This window comes from Dasypus novemcinctus, chromosome 17 (assembly GCF_030445035.2).
Source record: "Dasypus novemcinctus isolate mDasNov1 chromosome 17, mDasNov1.1.hap2, whole genome shotgun sequence".
Lineage (NCBI taxonomy): Eukaryota > Metazoa > Chordata > Mammalia > Cingulata > Dasypodidae > Dasypus > Dasypus novemcinctus.
In genome coordinates this window covers 35041822-35064367 of record NC_080689.1, presented here as the reverse complement: position 1 = coordinate 35064367, position 22546 = coordinate 35041822, and the positions used below count along the sequence as shown (strand labels likewise).

General features: G+C 36.9%; 1 protein-coding gene across 2 annotated transcripts in view; it reads right to left on the bottom strand.

The window, feature by feature from the left end:
- Positions 1-22546, bottom strand: part of SOCS5 (suppressor of cytokine signaling 5) — an 84598-nt gene that overhangs the window by 6234 nt on the left and 55818 nt on the right. The window lies entirely within an intron of this gene.

Below are 22546 nucleotides of genomic sequence, written 5' to 3'. Positions count from 1 at the left end.
TTTATGATATCATAAAATGTACTTTCAGATTACTTAATCTTCATTAAAAGTACAGTGTTAGTCACACAGGAGCTCTCATTGTATTGTGGATGGAACTGTACTGAATCTCTCATTACACTCTATCTCACAACATTTCATTTCCTCCCGCTTGCAAAAATCTTTTTTTTTGTTAAGCCTTTTATGAAGCTCACACCATTTGAATTTAACATGCCTTATTGTTCTTTTAAAATTACGATTTCATGGCCTGGTATCTGTAAGCTACTACTGCAAATAAACACCCTTTATATATATATAAAAAAATTACGATTTCAGTTCACGGCTCATAGTCCTGCTATATATAGCCTAATTCCTGCAACTATTCTTGGTTACTCCAGCACGTATGTAGATATATTCCTCTAATATCCTAGCCCCTTTTATCCTACTTTCCTCCTTCTAGTTTCTTTCCTTATTTTAAAAAAAGCTTTTTTATTTTTACCTAATTCGTATATTTATAGTTTCAGAGACTTATATAACAAAAAAATAGCACGGTCTGCCACACCCTTTCCATCCCTGGTTTCTACTCCCAGGCAAGCAAGGAAATTACTTTAAATCTTTTAACTGTTTCTTCTGGTATTTTTCTAAAATGCTTATATTGCTATTACCGAATTTTTTCAGTTTTAGACATTATCTGTGCACTTCATACTGTGGAAAGGAGGACTTTAGCTTTTTCTTAACCATAGCTTCAAAATACACTTTCCCTTATCTCCCTCCCCCACCATGCTGAACAATTAAAGCTTTCTTTTTGGTTAAATTAATATTCAGTGTTTTCCTTATGACCATGTGAATATTGTTAAGAGGTGAGCCATTTTTCCTTTCTTGTATAATCATTTTGCCCCTGGAATTAACAACTGCATCTTTTTAGTTTGCTTGGTTTTTCCATGTATCTACCGCATTCTTTCTCAAATTCTTTACCAGAATTGTAAAGCAACTCTCAGTAGGGTCAAGTACAGCCTACTAGTGTGGTCCTATTACTCGCCTTTACTGTTATTCTGGTAAGTCCCTTTGCCTTGCTCTTGTATAAAATGTTCTATTTTATCCTCACATTTTAAATTCTTTGATAATAAGGTTATAGGTTGGAAATTATTCTTACCCTAAGAATTTTGAGGGCATTGTTCTACTGTTTTTCAGCTTCCAATGTGTCTGTTGAGAAGTCCCATGTTAAATGAACTCTCAGTCTTCTGTATGTGATCTGCTTTTATTTTGTGAAAATTGTAGTTTCTCTTTATCCTTAGTGTGGGGCTTTTTTTCATTCATCATGCTGGGCCCTTTCAATGTCCTTCCTTTCCCTCTGACAGTACTTTTCATTAGACACTGGACCTCTTAGATCTGATTATATTTTCTTTCCTATTTTGCATTTCTTTTCCTTTTCTGCTTTCTGGTAGGCTCCCTCAGCTTAACTTTCCATCCCCTTCTATAGTATTTACAGTTTTCCTATCACAATTTTAATTTTCTAGAGTGTTTTCTTTTTCTCTGAATGTTCCTATTAATAGCATCGTATTCTAGTTTCTTGGAGGTAGTATCACATTTCTCTGAGGATACATATTTTTTTTAATTAAAAAAACAAAACAAAACATTTCTTTTTTAAGGTACCAGGGATTGAGTCCGGGACCTTGCACATGTAAAGCAGGCACTCAACCACTGAGTTACACCAGCTCCCCAGGATACATATTTTTTAAATGTTCTTTTTTCTTTTAAAAATTCTAATATAAAAGTCTGATTCTTCTCCGTGTGGTTATTAAGAAGTCTAATCTCATACCAATTCCTAGTCTTCTGTATGTGACTTTGAATCTTGGAATCTTTAGGTCTGTTCTTTTTTCATTTTACAGTCTTTATACAAGAATCTGATGAACCCTGGCTGTCCATCAGCACTAATGGGTTGGATTTGTCAACTGGCTGGTTTTATTACAGCAAGAGGAAGCAATAAGTTGGTTTTTATATTAGGGATCCCCAAAGTCACTACCTATAATAGGTTTTGCACCCTGGCTCCAATCTCCTGTCTGGGGTTAATACAACGGGCTGCCAGTGTTCTGAGAACAGGGGGAGAGGAATGGTAAGGTCTTAATCTCAATATTCAGAACATCCCTGTTGTTGTCCATTTTTCAAAAGCTTATCCCAGCTTCAGCTAAGACTGAATCTCTTATTAAATTTCTCCAAGGTAAAGGAATGATTGTCTTCTGGCTGCTAAGGATGACAGAGGAAATCCAGGAGCCTGGCTCTTATCAGACATTGAACAGTCATGTTTTCTGCTCCATACTGAGGTAACTGATTTCAATTTCTGAGCCAGGAGTATAAATTAGCTTGTTTCCTTTTAACAACGTTCCTTTGCAGGTATACAGATCAGCTTTTTTTCTGTTACCTTCTCTGTGTCGACCAAAAGTTTATTGACCAAGCTCATGTGCTTATGTCTATTGGTTTCTACTGGTAGGTTAATACCTTATGCCTTTTTTATTCCTTTTTTTTTCATACTTTCATTTTAGTGGGTTTCAGTATGGAGTAGAGATAAAAACACCAGTGTTTAATCTGACATGCTTAACTCTCTTCACTGTTAAAAGAGTGTGAATGTTATCAAACAGAAAATCCCTCACCCATTCTCAAATCTTTCTAAGTGGAGAAGTATCAAATTTTCCTGGGATGAGAGTTTCATATTCTAACTCTGGCTGTATATAATCATCTGGAGAACTTTTAAATATAAAGAATGCACAGGCTCCCTCCCAAGAGATTCTGATTTAGCTGATCTAGAGTGAGGCCTGGACACTGCTTTTTAAATTCTAGGGTACAGTTACAGAACCAGTGGCCGAGCAGGGTATGCTAGTCAGGCTTCTGATGGAGCTCTAAAACAGACAAGAACTCTGCTCAGGAGTGGTTTGTGGGATGTGAATCTTACAATCTCAGTACCCTTTCTCTTTTTTTTTGTTTTTGCCTGACTGTAAAATGAGGCTTAGAGAATCTCAGGAAAGCAGTACCTGTCAAATTATCAGTAGTGAAGAGAAAGTTTTTAAAAATTCTCAGTTCAATTCTTTTATAAAAAACAGTAAGAATGAATTACTAGAAAATTAAATATAAAAAAAGAAATGAGTGCTATTTTTTATTAGAGCCAACAAACATACTATCAAATTGCTGTAAAATTTTTTAAATGCTTCCTCTCGATTTCTGTACTTATCACAGACTGATAAACTGTAGCCTGGCTCCAGTCCATGCACCACACTTTTGAGTTGCTCTGGGTCTAGAGCTGTGCTGTCCAATACATGTGGGTATTGAGCTCTTGAAATGTGGTTAGTACCAAATATTGAAATAATAATAATTTGGATATATTAGGTTAAACATAATATATTATTAAAATTAACTTCATCTACTTTTTACTTTTTAGATGTGGCTACTAGAAAATTTAAAATTACATATATAGTTCAGATTAATTTTCTATTGGACATTACTGGCCTAAAGCAGGGGGTCAGAAAACCATAGTTAAGGGCCAAATCTGGCCTAAGTCATATTTTGTGTGAGTGTGTTGGGGGGGGGGGGGGTGTCAGGTAAGAATGTTTTTTTACGCTTTTAGAAAACACAAAAAAACATTCAACAGAAACCACATGTAACCCACAAAACCTAAAATATTTTTAAACTGATCTTTTGCAGAAAAAACTTGCTGAACCTGGCCTAAACTAAAACATACCATTTCTAGACAGCAGAAGAATAATACATAAGAAGTCCAAAAGTATAACTCTCTTCTGGTTTGTAAGATAAAATTTTTAACTATCTAAATTCTTTCCTGGAAATTAACTTGTTAGAAAGAGATCAAACCTCAAACCACTCATTCTCCTTAAACAGTTCTTGATACGTTGTATGAATGAGTGAGATGAACAGTGTTAAGTAAAATAAAATGGCCACCTGCATTGGGTGTTCTGGGAGAAGACCCCATTCTGCAAGGGCTTGTCCAGAGACAAAAAAAAAACACAATGGACCCAGAGGGGTTTTCTGAGAAAATGGACACAAGCTATAGGGCCGCTGATAAGCAACACCTGTTGATAAAACTAGTTTAGGTCTAGTTGAGAAAGCTTATCAGAATGGACAAGCATAACATACTGATCAGTGAATATCTGTTCCCCATTTTGTAAGATCCCTATATATAAAATGGAAATTTAATGCCAGCCAATGAGAACATTCCCTCACTTGCTTCCTTGCTTCTGTGCTTGTCCTATGTGAGCTTCCCTTTCAACTTTCTTGGTAGAGCTCTCTTTTACTTTCTGAATGGGATGCTTCCAGATTCATAAATTGCTCAATAAAGTAGTGAGATCTTAAATTGCATGAAAAGTCTTTTTTTTTTTTAATCAACAGAAACCATTTATACTTGCCAGGTTATGGAAGGCACTTTCTAACATTGAACCTTTGTTTCAGTTTCACAGAAAAGAGCATAAAATTTAGTAATTTCTCTATTTCTAACCGGGAGACTATTACCTGAAGGCATTGTGAAAAAATAACCTAATTTTGGGAAGGGGATGTGGCTCGAGCAGTTGAGCTCCTGCCTACCACGCGGAAGGTCCGAGGTTTTGTTTCCTGGAGAAGAGGAGAAAGACCGTAAGCTGGAGCAGCAAGCTGATGCAACAAGATGATACAAAGAGGAAACACCAAGAGAGACACAATAAAGCAAGGAGCAGAGGTGGCTCAAGTGGTTAAGTGCCTCTCTCCCTCATGGGAGGTCCCAGGTTCAGTTCTCAGTGCCTCCTAAAGAGAAGACGTGCAGACACAGAAAGCACACAGTGAATGCACACAAAGCAGATAGTGAGCGCAGACAATGGGTTGGGGGGGTTCGGAGGGGGGAATAAATAAATCTTTAAAAAAAAAAACCAGGGAAACGGACTTTGGCCCAGTGGTTAGGGCGTCCGTCTACCATATGGGAGGTCCGCGGTTCAAACCCCGGGCCTCCTTGACCCGTGTGGAGCTGGCCATGCGCAGTGCTGATGCGCGCAAGGAGTGCCGTGCCACACAAGGGTGTCCCCCGCGTGGGGGGAGCCCCACGCGCAAGGAGTGCGCCCGTGAGGAAAGCCGCCCAGCGTGAAAAGAAAGAGCAGCCTGCCCAGGAATGGCGCTGCCCACACTTCCTGTGCCGCTGACGACAACAGAAGCGGACAAAGAAACAAGACGCAGCAAATAGACACCAAGAACAGACAACCAGGGGAGGGGGGGAAATTAAATAAATAAATAAATCTTTAAAAAAAAAAAAAAAAAAAAAAAACCAACCCAATGTAAAGATGACTTATGCTCCACACTCAAGGATAACAAGTGGAATTTTTTTGATGTGGGGAATGCTATGTGGGAAGCTATCATTACAGGAGGGAAAAAGTACTCATGGTGATTCATAGAAGAGTCCAAGTAATAACCAGAAAGACATTCCAACTATTTTAATATTTATTAGGTCAGGAATTGAGGTTCATTTAAAGAGCTGTTTAAATAGAGCTGAAGTTCTTTGTGATGTAAGTTTCAACTGCATGATTCTAGAATGAGAGGTCATCAACCATTATAATCTTTCACATTTCTACACATACATAAATAGTCTTAAAATTACCCAAAGCACATTTTTATTTTTTTATTATTCATTTTTTAAAAATATTACATTCAAAAAATACGAGGTCCCATTCAATCCCACCGCCCCCACCCCACCACTCCCCCCACAGCAACACTCTTTCCCATCATCATGACACATCCATTGCATTTGGTAAGTACATCTCTGGGCATCGCTGCACCTCATGGTCAATGGTCCACATCATAGCCCACACTCTCCCACGTTCCATCCAGTGGGCCCTGGGGGGACCTACAATGTCCCGTAATTGTCCCTGAAGCACCACCCAGGACAACTCCAACCCCCGAAAATACCCCCATATCACATATCTTCCTCCCACTCCCCGCACCCAGCAGCCACCATGGCCACTTTTCCCACACCAATGCCACATTTTCTCTGTGGACCTTGGATTGGTTGTGTCCATTGCACATCTATGTCAAGAGGGGGCTTAGATTCCACATGGATACTGGATGCAATCCTCCTGCTTTCAGTTGTCAGCACTCTAGGCTCCATGGTGTGGTGGTTGGCATTCTTCACCTCCATGTTAGCTGAGTGGGGTAAGTCCAATAAATCAGAGTGTAGGAGCTGAAGTCTGTTGAGGTTCAGGGCCTGGCTATCATATTGTCAGTCCAGAGATTCAAATCCCCTAGATATATCTTAAACCCCAGCACCAACTACAATTCCAGTAAAGTAGCATGAAAGGCTTGTGAAAAGAGATCCCACCTGAGTCCAGTTCCATCACGCAGAAACACCAGCTCCAAAGAAGGGCCAACTGACATGACAGTGAACCCCATCTGCCATGACCATAGAACCCGTGGGTCTCTTTAACCCTCAAAAGAACCAATACCTGGGGTTGTATCTACTTTATCTGTCTCTGAGACTCTGCTCAGGTGTGCATATGGGCAATCCTTCTGACAACCTCCAGACTCTTTTTTAGAGACTCATAGCCATATAAACTCATTTCTCCTTTCCATTTCCCCCTTACATTAGGTCAAACAGCATTTTAAACTCCTGTTATTATAGGTAGACAGGGATATTCTGCTGGTCTGCGTTGAACCTTTAATTCAAGTTCATTTTCTAGTTGCATCATCAGCTGGTATTTGGTAGTGATCCCTTGGTGCCAGGGAGGCTCATCCCCAGGTGTCATGTCCCACGCTGGGGGGAATGTATTGCATTTACATGCTGAGTTTGGCTTTGAGACTGGCCACATTTGAGTAACATGAAGGCTGTCAGGAGGAAACTCCCAGGCACAGCCAAAGCACATCTTTAAATAGTCTTTCCTCACCCCAAGGACAAGCATAATTTAAATGGTTTTATAACATTGTTGTAAGTTAAATGGCTTTTATTGAAAAGTTATATTTAACAGGATAGGCTATAAATCAGAACTATGGAAAATTAGAGATCAAATTCCATTACTACAAAAATTTACATATATAAATAATTAGAGACTATAGTCAATGACTTGCTTAATGCCAAGTAGTATTTTACAAAATTCCCACAAAAACAAAATAATTGGAATTGTTCCCAGAAGTTCATTTTAATGGGATTTAACCCACACTTCGTTGGAAATAAATTAAACAGATTTTAATATTACATTGCATGCCACAGTGAATAAGAGGGTAAGAATATGACCCAAATTCAAATCCCTCCTCTACTGTTCAGACGATCTAGACCACTCAGCCATAATATTTTTCAAACAAAGTCCTTCAGTTACAGTAACAAAAATTGGGACACATGGACTGATAAAGTATTTCTGTGCCATATCCAGGCACAAATGGCAGTTTAGAAGATTCAAGTTTTGATTGATATTCTGGTGGCATTTCAATGATTTTTAGAAAAAGAAAACAGAATTTTTAATATTAAGACTGACCCAGAAATTCAGGGATGCATGGTTATCATAGTGAGAGTCTTTAAAAGAACGAGAACCATTTGGCTTTGGTTTTTTTTTTAGAACTACTTATTTTTAATTATTATTTATACACTTTATTGTCACATGGTCTATATTATCCAATTAGATGGCTATTTATTCTTCATGCTGCTATTTAATACTGATGCATATAAAATTGCTGTTTTGTCGGTATAAAAGCAATGGTCAAATATCAGCAACTTCATATAGCTCAACCTCAGAGTTATACTATTACAATGTATATAATACAGTACATAATGTACATGTGTACTAAAAATAATGTGGTGCCAACTAATCTAGTATACCCAGATTACCACCAGGATTGAGGTATACTTTTACTGAGTCAGTTATGTTAGTTTCCAAATCTGTTTATGCCATTTATATCTGTTATTGTAATGATATGTTTAACTAAATTTTGCTCAACCTAATGAAATGTGATGGAATGGAGAGAACTAAGTAATAATGCTGAACTCAGAATTCATTAGGAGAGTTTAAATTCTTATTCTCTTAAAAAATCCAAACTGGAAATCTTAGAAGATACATTATAGGTATGATTTCTGCAAGACAGATAATATGAACTGCAACCAGTGGCCCCATTCTCAAAAGAGGCCTTGGTCCCTTAGTCAAAAGATTGATAAATGTGGAGCTGGTATAACTCAGGGGATGAGCACCTCCTTCGCATGTATGAGGTCCTGAATTCAAACCCTGGAACCTCCAAAAAAAAAAAAAGATTGACAAACATACAGTTATATGCTTAGAGAGTTAAACATTTAAGGTATGGATCCCTTTTCATAATTTCTTTTTTGTTTGACATTACAGACTACTGATCCTGATTGAATCAGACAAGAGGACTTCCTCAATAATCATTTATTTACAATACAGGGAGTAGTACAAAGTCCAAATGATAATAGGGAAACATGACCTAATATGGAGATGGGCGATCAAGAAAGACTTCTCTGAGAAGATGATTTTTCAAAAATTTGTCCTGAAAGAGAACTAAGCATGGCATTAACAATAGCTTAAGTTAACTTAGCATAGTGGGTTAGGGAAAGAGTGGCAAAGATGACATTGGAGAGGTAGATCTTGTAAACAATAATAAGAGAACACAAATGGATGTTGATACTGCATTCAAGTCTACTGTTGAAATCTAACTAGGGTGGTTATGGTAGAGATAAATATGAGATGTTTAGAAGTACAGGACTGACGCTTGATTAGAAATGGGAAAGGAGAGAAGGAAACGTCAAAAATGCCAGGTTTATCCACCTACTTACCCACGGCAGAAACCAAGACAACACAAGAGATAAGAGCAGTTTTGGCAAGTGGTGGGGGGTTGAAGAGATAAGTTTAATTTAGAGCATGTTGCAACTGCAGATGTCACTGAGAAAACTAAGTGAAGGTTCACTAATTCATGTATGTATAATCCTATAATGGAGTACTTACTATATAGCAGGGATGACAAGTAGCTACTTGCCTCACACACACGAATCTCAAAAAAAATGTAATGCTTAGAGAAATAAACAATACAGATGAATACATACATTATGAATCAATTTACCATTCAAACTGGCAAACCTCCCAAATTATTCCTTAGGTATATATACAGACATAATAAAAATGAAAACAAGGGATTGTCAGCAAAGTCAGGATAAGGGTTCTCTATCCAGGGGAATCAGGAAAAGGCACTCAATAGGCTTCTAAAACATGTAATTTTCGATTTCTTAGTCTGGGTAATGAGTTCATAAGTTTAATTATTTGTTAGACTGTACTTAAAAATTTTACACACTCTATCCTGTATAAGGTACATTGCATAATGAAATTAAAAAGTATACAGGCCATATTTTTTGCCACAATGGGAATTAGTAACCAAAGTTTAAACAAACAAACAAAAACACCAGGAAAATAAAAAGTTCCTAGACTCTAAGGTAAAAGGGGAATTCAAAATGACAAATTAGAGGAAATAAACACTTAGAAAATAACATTAACATTTTGGGGATCTTTTTCTGCATGGCAAGTTGGCAATATTTAACAAAATGGTCTTTCTCGTTAACTTAGTAACAATTACATCTTCTAGACTATATATCTATCCTAAAACAAGCAATGTTAAAATACATACATATGAAACAAATCAAAAGTAAAAACGCAAAGTTCTATGTGAAAATGAATTTGTGAAATACTAAACAGGTTTCTTTAATGTAGTAGAAGGGTCAGCAAACTTTTCCTATAAAGTGTTAGTAAATCTTTTAGGCTTTGGAGGCCATATGGTCTGCCACAACTACTCAACTGTCACTGTAGCGTGAAAGCAGTCACAGACACTATGTAAATGAATGAGAACAGCTGTGTGCCAATAAAACTTTATTTATGACCAGGGAAGTTTTGAATTTCATATAATTTTCATGTGTCACAAAATATTCGTTTTTCCCCAACCATTAGAACCATCTTCCAGGGAAGATGGCAGAGTAGGGATCTCTGAAACTCAGTCCTTCCACCAAAAGAACTATTAAACACACAGCAACTGTCTGAAACAACTATTATGAAGCTCCAGAGGCCAGAATAACACTGTACACCATCTCGGGAAGAGTGGCAAGAGGAGGCTGGTAAATCATGGTAAAGAACTGTACATTACCCTTTCTAGGCAGCAGTTAAAAGCATCCATCCCCTCTTTTTGTCATAGGTTGCTGTAGGGTCCGGTCCCTGGCTAGCAGCTGCTGACAGAAAAGGGACATAAATATCTTCTTTTCCAAGAATGGGGTGTATACAGCCAATCACTGATCATGGTTTTGATTAGCAAATTTGGATTGCTGTGTCGTGGCTCTCAGTTATTGTTGCAACCTGCCCTGGACAAAGGCAGCAGCAGTAATCTTTTCTGGACAGGGGCAGAGGCGGTGGAGATTTAAAGATGCAGGGCTTCCATCAGGGCTGTGGGGGAAAGTCAGCTGAAGGACGGTATTTGCTGGGCAGGCCAGAATAGCTCAGCTTTGGGGAGCTGCTGGAGAAGCTTTTGGTGTCATTCCTGACCCCACCATGAGGCACTGTGAAGTCGCTCCACAACCCTTTTGTGGGGCCCTGATGCTGTTTTGGCTGGAAAGGACAGAATTAATAAAGTCCTTCCTAGGGTGACCCTCCTCCCAAAATTTGCCCTTCAGGCAAAAGTTCATGAGACAATAAAAGGAGTGTAAAAATATAGAGAGGCAAACAGTCTGGGACAAAGGCCTGCTGGCTTCAGGTTCCTGGGAGAGGTCTCTCCCCTGGGAAACAGAGGGGACAACCAAACTCCTGTAAACAGGGAAACTCCAAAACAACTACCAAGCAAAAGCATAGGACAATACTGAGGCCCAGTAAGACAGGGGAAACCCAGCACAGTGAATTTGCCTTGGGTAGACCTTCCTGAGAGGTGGGCTGAAGTTCTAGAAAATGTCTTATCACCAGCTGGTTATATAACCAGGAAACAGACATCCCAGGGAGTAAATCCCACATCTAACATTTAAAAATATTAAAATGTACGGTGTGCAACAAAAGTATACAAGACAAAGAAACAGGAAATGATGGCCCATCCAAAGGAAGAGGATAAAAACAAAACAGCAACAAAAAAGACAAGAATATGTATATACTGAACAAAGTCTTTTAAAAAACGATCTTAAGAATGCTTAAGATGATGAAGGAAAGTACAGGGAAAGAACTACAGGGTACCAGGAAAACAATAAATGAACAACATGAAAGTCTAAGACACAGAAATTTTTAAAAGGAACCAAATAGAACTATTGGAGTTGAAGAGCATAATAACTGAAATGAAAAATTCTCAGGAGGGTTTCAGCAGCAGAATGGAGCTGGTGGAAGAAAGACTCTGAACTTGAAGACAAGATGTTTGAAATGAGACAGGATGAGAAAGAAAAAAATATTAAAACTAAAATAGAGGAAGCAGACGTGGCTCAAGTGATTGGGCTCCCGCCTACCACACAGAAGGTCCCTGGTTCGGTTCCCAGTGCCTCCTAAAGAAGACAGTGAGCTGGCATGATGGGCAGGTGCAGCAAGCCGATGCAACAAGAAATACAAGGAAAAACATAATGAGAGACACAACAAAGCAGGGAGTGGAGGTCCCGGGTTCAGTTCCCAATGTCTCCTGGGAAACAAGATGAACAGACACAGCAAGTGCAAACAATGAATGCGTGGGGAGAACTAAATAAATCTTAAAAAAAAAACAACCACCATCTAAGACAGCTATGGGATACCATCAAATGCACCAATATACACATTATGGGAGTCCCAGAACGAGAAGAGAGAAAGGGCAGAAGGAATAGTCAAAAAAATAATAAGAGAGAACATCCCCAACTTAGCAAAAGACACGAATGTGCACATCCAAGAAGCTCAGAGAACAGCAAGCAGGATAAACATGAATAAAAACAGATCCTGTCATATATTGAATATACTATCAAATGCAAAAGACAGAGTTGTGAAAGCTTCAAGCAAAAAGTAACATGTTATATATATACAAGGGTATCCCAATAGACTGAGTGCTGATTTCTCATCAGAAATCATGGAAAGAAGGCAGTGGGCTGAAATACTTAAAGTGCTGAAGGAAAATAACTGCCAGCCAAGAGTTTCATATCTGGCAAGATTATCTTTCAAAAATGAGGGAGAGATAAAGATATTCTCAGATAAACAAAAGCTGAGGGAGTTCATCACCACTATATCTGCCCTAAAGCAATCTAAAGGGAGTTCTTCAGACTTAAACAAAAACGGCACCAGACAGTGGTTCAAAGCAGCATAAAGAAATACAGACCTGTGGTAAAGGTAACCATTTGGGTAATAATAAATACCAGTATTGTATTTTATTGTGTGGTATGTAACTCCACTTCTTACTTCCTACAGGTACCAAAAGACAAATGCATAAGAAGTAATGAAAAATTTAGACTTTCAAACATACAATGTACAAAGATCTAGGTGGTAACAAGTACAAAATATTGGTGGAGGGACAGAGGGTTATCAGAAAAGTATATGTGGATGCTATTAAGTTTAAGTTGTATCAAACCAAGTATAACTGCTATATGCTTAGGATGTTAAATTTTAACCTCATGGTAACAAAGTGAAAGCAGGAGCTTGAACAGATATTGCACACCGATGTTCACAGCAACATTATTCACAACAGCTAAAAGATGTAAGTAAACCAAATGTCCATCAACCAATGAATGAACAAAATGTGGTATACGCATGCAATGAAATATTATTCAGCTGTAAAAAGGAATGAAATCTTGATACATGTGACAATATAGATGAAACCTGAAGACATCATGCTGAGTGAAATAAGCCTGACACAAAAGGAAAATATTGTATGATCTCACCGATTTGAAAAAATTAGAATAAGCAAACTCAAAGAGTCAGAATCTAGAACATAAGTTACCAGGGTACAGGGTGGGGATAAAGAATGGGAAGTTAAGGTTTACAATGTACAGGGTTCCTATTTGAATGATGGAAATGTTTTGTAATGGACGGTGGTGACTGTAGCACAACATTGGTGAATGAAATTAACAGCACTGAAATATATATCTGACTATGATTAAAAGGGGAAATGTTAAATTGTGTATGTGGTAACAATACAATTTTTAAAAAATCCATGGAACTACACTACACAGTGAACCCTAAGTTAAACCATGGACTTTAATTAATAATGCAATTATAAAAATGTGCAATCATCAATTTTAACAAGTGTTCCACATCTATGCATGGTGTGGGTGATGGAGGGTCCCGTATGTTACATGTGATTGTTCTGTAAATCCACATCTCTAATAAAGGGGAAAAATGAAAAAACCATTCTAACCCACAGACTGCACAAAAACAAAAAACAAGTCGCAGGCCATATTTGGCCTAAGGGCTATACTGTGCTAACCCCTAATGTAGCACACTATAAAACCCGTAGTATTATATCTACCAAATCTGATGTTCACTCTTTGGAAAAGTTTTGGGAAAATATTCTAAGATGATAATCTTAAGTGTATAAAGATAAAGGTACATGGATGATTGTTAGAGCATTACTTGTAACTGAAAAAAAATGAGAAACTTAAAAAAAAAAATGAAACATATACATATTCCAGAAGATTTAAATACTATACAAACATACAAAAATATCTAAGCCTCACATGAAATCCAACCCTCCAGAGATAACCACTATTAATATTTTGGTGAACATCTTTTCATACTTTTTCTTTTATGCCAAAAAACCCATATAATCATCTCTTGTAATACAAAGGCCTCCTTCATGTCTGTGGCTATATCTCATTTCATTTCTCATAAAGTGCAGTTCTCTTTTTATGAGTTAACTTTATCAGAGATGGCATGAGATGAGCAAAAGAAAAAACTGCTGACAGCTGTATTTTTAAAATTAATAAATCCAAAAGTGTTTGAAAGGACCAATAGGGAAGTAGATTTGGGTCAACAGATAGAGCATCTACCTACCACATGGGAGGTCCAGGGTGCAAACCCAGGGCTTCCTGACCTGTGTGGTGAGCTGGCCATGCACAGTGGTGATGTGCGCAAGGAGTGCCGTGCCATGCAGGGGTGTCCCTTGCGTACAGGAGCCCCATGTGAAGAAGTGCGCCCTTTGTGAAAAAAAAGTGCAGCCTGCCTAGGAGTGGTGCTGCACACACGGAGAGCTGACACAGCAAGATGGCGCAACAAAAAAAGAGACACAGATTCCTGGTGCCGCTGACAAGAAGGCAAGCAGACACAGAAGAACACACAGCAAATGGACAGAGAGAGCAGACAATGGGGTGGGGGGGATGAGGGGAGAGAAATAAATAAAAAAATAAATCTATAAAAAATTTTTAAAAAAGGACCAATAAAACAAACCTCTGGAGGGCTTAATAGTAGAAAAAGAGAATATGATGGTGATGATGGCTATGATGACAAATTATATTACTGAGGGCTAATAACATGCTAGACATTGATGTAACATTTTACTTCTCCCAGCAACCCTATGTGTAAAAATTATCTCCATTTCATAGTTGTAGAAACTGATACAAATGAGAGACTAACAATCTAGACTTAAATTTCTTCCATTAATATTAATGTATCCAGGCCTTTCACCTCTTCTTAAATCAGTTTTGGAAATATACAGTAACAACTCTCAGACTGAAACTATTTTCATTAGTAAGTTCTTTAAAACCTCAAATAATTCATCATTTCTGTATTCTTTCAAATACCTCACAGCATAAAAAGAACACTTTTCAAATTATTGCACAAACCCAGCATAACGATGATATTAAAATCTGACAAAGGTAGTGTGCACACACACAAAAGAAAACTACTGACCTCTTCTATTTTAACTGGAATAAAATAATACTCTAACCAAAAGAATCTAGTATATTCAGAGGTATATTCAGAGGTCTACTGAGAAAGTTTTAATGTCAATACTATATGTCTACTATCAAAGTCATAACTCTCTGTAGGCATGTATACCACTCAGAAACATTCTAGTATTATTTTAACTAATGGGTCTATAAGACTAAGTTCTGCTTTTCTAGACTACTACCTTTAATCATACATTCTGTTAAGAATGTGCTTGTAACCACAAGCATAATTTCAAGGGATGAAATTTAGTGAGTTCTTATATTTCTCTCAGCATATTAAGGAAAATAAAGTAGTTCTTTAAAAAAAGAGAATCAACTCAAAAGTCACAGCGTTATTGACTATGCAATAATACATGTACCCCCCAGAAAGACCATTTAAGGCTATTTTTTTCCCCATAATAAACAACCAGTATCTAAATTTTGCATCCATAGGCATGCTCCAGGCCCAGTCAAATCCTACTCATAGGTCCAAATCCTGTGTAGAGATACCCACATAAGCTTAGGGTAGCATAATGAAAAAAGCATAGACAGCCACTCAAGAGGGTTTAATTCCAGCTTTGCCACCTAATAATGCTGTGAACTTAATGCTCTGAACCTAAATTTCCTACTTGGTAAAATGAGGGTAACAATATGTGAGGATTAGAAATAACAAACATAAAGGCTCTGCCTATAGGAGATACTCAAAAGATAGGCGGTTTAGAAACTTTACCAGTACTATCTACCTTCTTTAGATTTTCTTTTTAAAATCTTCTGGGTCATACCATGAAAGGCATTCATGTTGTTATGTACCATATCTGTCAGACTGAAAGTTCTATCAATCATTTAAACTTTAGTATTACTTCCTAGGAAACACTATGGAAATTTCAATGTTCCTTAGCAGTTGAAGCAACAGCTCATCTAGAACAAAAACTAAGCATAACTAATCTGTATAATACTACCCAGGGCCCAGGAGTGTAGTCCTTATTCTCTTTCAGTTTGCTTCTAAATTCCTTCTTAGTTTGTAAAACACTACTACAATAAAATTTTACCCTATAGATACCATGCACTAGAAAAACATAAAATCCTAATAAGCTATGATTATTATTCATTTTCCATGAAGAAAGGATCTTATGTAATACACAAATAAATACATACCATTCACTGAAATGTTTCTTATCTGGCCAGCATTATTGGCAGACAGTAGTGTAACAGAAATAACATATGCTCTAGATTCACAGGGACCTAAAACCAAATTTAAGTAAAGTCACTCACTAAGCTTTTTACGAAATACAAGTCTCAGTATGTCCCTCTAAAAAGAACAGTTTTTAAGCGTATTTCATGAAATCAGGTTAAGTATAGCTGAGCCAATAATAAGAATTCAAAAATGTAGCTTCTATTATATAACCAATTCAAGGCAGGAGAAGGTACACATTGATAACAGTAGTAAAAGCAAGGCTGTTTTACTGTGTTTAAGGAGAGATTTTTTTGTGAGTTAGTCTTGCCTTTATCTCCCACTCCAGGGGGGCTACCTTCACGTAGACAAATTATGTAACTTAGTACTAAGCATTTTAATTGTTACTAGTACTGTTGGATCAATGCATTTTAGTTTAAAAATCAGTACTGCCCTTGTAGATCATGCTTCCTACAGCACAAGAAACAAAACTTCCCACAAATCTCTCAGTACCAAAAGACAGCTAAAAACGAACAAAAAACCAACAAAGCAAAACAACTTTCAGTTGAGCAACCTGGCTAGCCTTAAACCAGAGAAGAGTCTCTGATTTGGGGAACAGTTTAACAAAAAGTGAGTTTATTGTGATCCTGTTATAATTTACAAAATATATTCAGTTACCAAAGGTAAGTAGGCAATTGGGTAATTGGGTAAGTAGGTAATCGGGACCATCTCCTTTCCTAGGAAAGATAACCATTTTATAATCCAAACAGTTTAAATAAACAAAACACAAGAAATATAAAGGCTTTAAGGACTAAAACAGAACAATTTAAGAATTGCTTAAGGGAAGTGGATATGGCTCAAATGATAGGGCTTCCGCCTACCATATGAGAAGACCCAGATTCAATCCCTGGGTCCTCCTGGTGAAAAAGAAGAGAAAGCGTGCCTGCGCAGTGAGCCAGTGCCCATGCGGCGAGTCGAGTACCCATTGCAAGTGCCTGCATGGCAAGCCGAGTGCCCACATGGCAAGCCAGTGCCTATGTAAGTGAGTCACATAGCAAGATGATGATGCAGCAAAAGACAGACAAAGGGGAAAGAGTCAGGTGAAGCACAGCAGAAACCAGGAACTGAGTGGTGTAGCTGATGGAACCTCTCTCCACATCAGAGGTCCCCAGGATTGAATTCTGGTGAACTCTAGGAGAAAAAAACGAGAAGAAAAGAGAAAGAGATACAGAAGATGACACAGTGAATAGACACAGGCAGCAAAAATAGCAAGGCGAGGGGAGGGGGAGTAGAAGGGGGAAAATAAATAAATCTTAAAAAAAAAAAGAAAAATTGCTTAAAATACATTGATCATCCTTTTACAAACTTACTAATACTATTGTTCTATGTCCAAGTTTAGATCTGAAAAAAATTAATGGACTTCAAATAACTTGATAGCTCATAATAAATCCAGGAAAGGGAAAAAACATAATCAGGACAACTAAGTTTCCCTTTTTGACCTCTCTGCCACCATAAGAAAATTGAAATACCTCAAAAGTAGTCTATTCTTTAGAAAAATGTTGGGAAGGGTGTTGGGAGAGATAAAGAGAAAACGATCCCCTTTAACCATTTAAGATGACTAACGTCAAGAGAAGCACATTGTCCAAAATTATAGGCTAGGAATTCCAAGTAATATGGCCCAGTTTTGTATTATGTGTTCTCATGTAATATACAATTTTATTTTGAAAAGAGGACAATCACATAAACATCTTTTGCTTGTGAACAGACATGAAATAAACCTTCATCTATCAAAAGCTAAGAAACAAGCTGAAAAGATAAAAATATATCCATGTTAACATTTTCTGAATATCGACACATAGAAGACATTACAATGAAGTTCAAACTTTCAGATAAGAATACTAAAAACCCTAGCTCTACACCTGTTTACCCATAATTTGAGCAAACTTTATTCTCTGGACATCAAATACAGAGAGCTTAGAAACTGCAAATTAGAAGAGGGGTGGTAAGGTTAAGATAAGGGTGCTATGTACAAGTCCATCAAGCAGAGCAAAAGAAGACAAAAAATACATATACAAAAACTTTAGAAATCATAATAACCTGGGGTCATAAATAGAATGGACACATTGTAAGACATAAAAGGGAAGAAACAGGCATTAAAAAACATTGAAAAGATGAGACCATTATGAGCAACTTGAAGCTAATAAATTTTTTAAAAAACAAATTTTTAGAAAAACATATTACTAAAACTGACTCAAGAAACAAATTAATAGCATAATCTTTAAAGACTAAAATAACATTGTCCATTTGCACATGACAAGATTGCCCACATAGAAAACTTTAAGCAATCTACAAAAAAAAACCACAACAAACTCCTAGAATAAGACAGTTCAGCAAGGTAAAAGAATATAAGATTAACATACAAAAATCAATCCTTTCTGTACACACTAAAAACACATTATATGAATACCAAAATTTAAAAAGATGCAACAGAGAACATGATGTTAAGGGGTAAGAAAATAGGCTAACAGGATATTTCTTCCAAATTATTCCTTTAGTAAGAGTTACAGCCTTCTATATATTCCAGAAGGATGAGATTCAGAGGACAGGAAAAAAATATGCTAGATATCCTAGAAATATCATAAGCTCTAGAATGTGGGTCTACAGTCTACTTCATAGATCAGGTCCATCCCCTCCAAGTTACATCTCCAATGCCCCATCCTCAGGTTCAGTTTTTCATTGTCCCTTGCCTGGAATAGTTGTTATAGCCACCTAAATAGTCTATCTTCTTCCACTCTCTCCCCTCTAATACACCTTTCATATTCATTCCAGAGTCTCAAGTTTCAAAGATAAAGTCAAGAAGCTCTGTGTGCCAGAGAACTATGCCTGTCTACTTTCTCCATATTTTAAGAACTGGGTACAAAGGAAGTAACAAAATCAACAGTTAACAGTATTGTAAATTAGGATTAAAGATGATATAGCTGAAATTAAGTCATCTGCAGAAGAAGGAGACTAAACTGTTTTTATGCATATAGAGTTTTTTCTAAAAAGGAGAATTCTGACTGGTCACTCTTCAACATTTCTGAAGACTAAAACAAAGAAACTCTCAGGAAAAAAATTCAAATGGTTAAAATATAAATAAACAACCAAAAGATTTGTAAGGAGTCTTTCATGGGAAATGTTAAAGAGGATAATCAACTCTCTGTATCTAGCCAACCCAGGTAGTCCTTCCTCTATGAGCAACTGAATTAGTTAATCTCAAAGAACTGTGACTTCTTTATATTAGAATAAAAAAAAAAATAAGCATAGCATTCCACAAATAGACTTAAGTTATTTACAGTCTAACAGTACCAAAGCAGTTACAACTCTGATTTTCAATCACACTAGCCTCCAATTAAAGTAAAACCCTAATGTACAATAGACTGAGTTATCTGAACAGCTTTGTATTCTTTATAGTAATATTTTTGATCAGATGCTAATTTAATGCTGAATTTAAACACTGTAAAATCTCATGCCAGCTGCAAAAAAAAAACCCCAAAAAACCACTAAACTAATAAAAGTAATACTGTTCCGTCAACTCAAACTTTCTCCGAAACAAAACAAAAAAACTTTTTACATAGCTCATGGTTTAAGGTATGTGACTTCTCATAAGCACAACTTAAAAAATGGAGGGTTCCTTTAGAAATAAAGATAAACAAGTCCAAATATTTTCAATAATGAAAGTAGCAGTGTAAAGTATAGTTAGTTCTCAATTTTACTTGACAATAAATGAAGTGGTGCTTCATGAAAACTCAAAAAATTCTGTCATATCTGAAATGAGGTAAAACTTATTATTAAATGGTTCACAGTACAATTGCTTGAAATGTAACAAGTTGAAAATAGTTTGTCACTGCTTGCAGGTAGTCCCGGAAACCTTTATACAGGATAATTCTCCATCTTGTCAAAAAATAAGAACTCTAATTTTCACAAAATGCCAAATTTTCCAGTAAAACGTTCGAATCAATGTGGATGCATGACTCCACAACTGTTATTTTCCAGTTAATAACTAGATATCACAAATATACAAACATCAAAATCCAGTTTAAAATCTCAATTATTGTTTTGAAAGACTTAATGACAAAAAATTTAGTTTAAGGAAGATCTAAGCATCCACAAAAAATGTTCTGTGCTCTATCCCTTATCAAATTACTTCACCAGTAAAATATATATATATACAGTGTGCATTATTTTGACTCCCTACAGAAATACGTTATCAGAATTGTAGCTTAATATTATGCCCTCAACTTTTAAACGTTTATTAAATTTGATAAAATAAATGGTATTGCATTATTTCATGTTCTATAAAAAAGCTATCAAAGACATCATCCCTCATATGAAGACCTACACAAAAATTCCTCTTTGACTTTACTGCAAGATTTCTCTTTCTTTCAAAAGAAAAACAGATATGCTTCTTTTAAGCAGATAATGAAAAACACATAACTCACTGAGTTCCTCGTTTGTTTTTGCTATTGCAACATGAAACTCAAATGCAAAGCCTTGGTTGAAATTTTTAATATACTTGGAGATGCCCCTTCTACCTCCTGATACAGCTCGATCAACTGTCATACTACTAAATGTCCTAGTTTAGGTTTATTGTTAGTCATCAAAATGTTTTTCTTTCTATAACTAAATGGAAATAAAAATAAAGATATCAGTCAAGTTTTTTGAAACTAGGAAACTCTATACTTCTGGTCTAAAATTTAGTGATCTTAGATGTTCCCTTATAAGGGGAAATGGTGGGAAAGGGTGAGAATTTCAAATGATTGTAAAAACTGATAAACCCACCTTAAAAAAATAGTAAACCTAAGAAAACTTTTGATCTCTCAAAGAAAAGATGGAAAGTCCTATTTAAACAAAATGTTGAAGAAAGAAACCAAAGAGAATTGATCAAAAGACTTCACATAAAAATTAAAACTTTTGCACGTCAAAAAATACACCATAAACAAAACTAAGGGCAAAGGACAAGCTAGGTAAAACATTCCAATATGTGACAGAGTGTTAAATATATTTAATATATAAGAAAAAGGTAAACTTAAAAAAAGTACCTCAATAGCAAATGGACAAAGGATATGTATTAATAAAATCATAACAGCAGATGTATACTTGGCCAATAAATAGATGAAAAAAAGGCTATTCTTGGAATTCATGAAAAACATACAAATTAAAATGTGATACAAGATTTTTACTTGTCAACCTGGCAAAGTTTTTCTTTCTTTTACACTTTATTTTATTTTTATATTTATCTCCCTCAACCTCCCCATTATCTGCTCTCTGTCCATTCGCTGTGTGTTCTTCTGTGTCCCCTTGCATTCTTGTCAGTGGCACTGGGAATCTGTGTCTCTTTTTGTTTCATCATCTTGCTGCGTCAGCTCTCGATGTGTGCAGCGCCACTCTTGGGCGGACTATGCTTTTTTTGAATGGGGTGGTTCTCCCTGCAGGGCACACTCCTTGCACATGGGACACCCCTGCGTGGCAGGGCACTCCTTGAGCGAGCTCACCACATGGGTCAGGAGGCCCTGGATACTGAACCCTGGACCTCCCATGTGGTAGGCAGATGCTCTATCAGTTGAGCCACATCCACTTCCCTTTTTTAAATTTTAATGGTGCTATCTAGATGGATGTAAGGAAACTACAATTTTTATATAATGATGTGAGAATGTAAGTTGACATGACATTTCAAGAAGGAAATTTTACTATATATATCAAAGCTTTAAAAATATACATACCTTTTTATCCAGGGTTTCACAATTAGATATTCATCAGAGGAGTAGCCATATTTGTTTTAAAAAGTGGGGGAGGGGGACATTAAGATCCATTGGATCTGATCTGCACCCTGTCAGTGAGTCCCTGGCCCTATTTTGATAATTTAAGCTGAGTAGTTTTAAAGACTTAGAATAAGCTGAACCAAAAATAAAAGAAGAATGTGAAATAGGGAAACCAACTTGGCTTAATGGATAGGGCGTCCGTCTACCACATGGTAGGTCCGCGGTTCAAACCCCGGGTCTCCTTGACCCGTGTGGAGTTGGCCCACATGCAGTGCTGATGGCGCAAGGAGTGCCCTGCCATGCATGGGTGTCCCCCGCGTAGAGGAGCCCCACACGCAAAGAGTGCACCCCGTAAGGAGAGCCGCCCAGTGCGAAAGAAAGTGCAGCCTGCCTAAGAATGGCGCCACCCACATGGAGAGCTGACACAACAAGATGACGCAACAAAAAGAGACACAGATTCCCGTGCCACTGACAACAACAGAAGCGGATAAAGAAACAAGATGCAGCAAACAGACACAGAGAACAGACAACCGGGATGGGGGTGGGGAAGAGAAATAAATAAATAAATAAATCTTAAAAAAAAAAAAAGAATGTGAAATAAAACCACTAGGCAAAAGAAACTGTCAAAGTAAATTCATCAACATATTCAGATGCCTAGACATTTGCAAAAAATTACAAGCCATAATAAGAAATGGAAGAAGAGATGGCCCAGCCGAAGGAACAACCCCAAAATCCTGACAAGCCAGAATTGAAGACAAC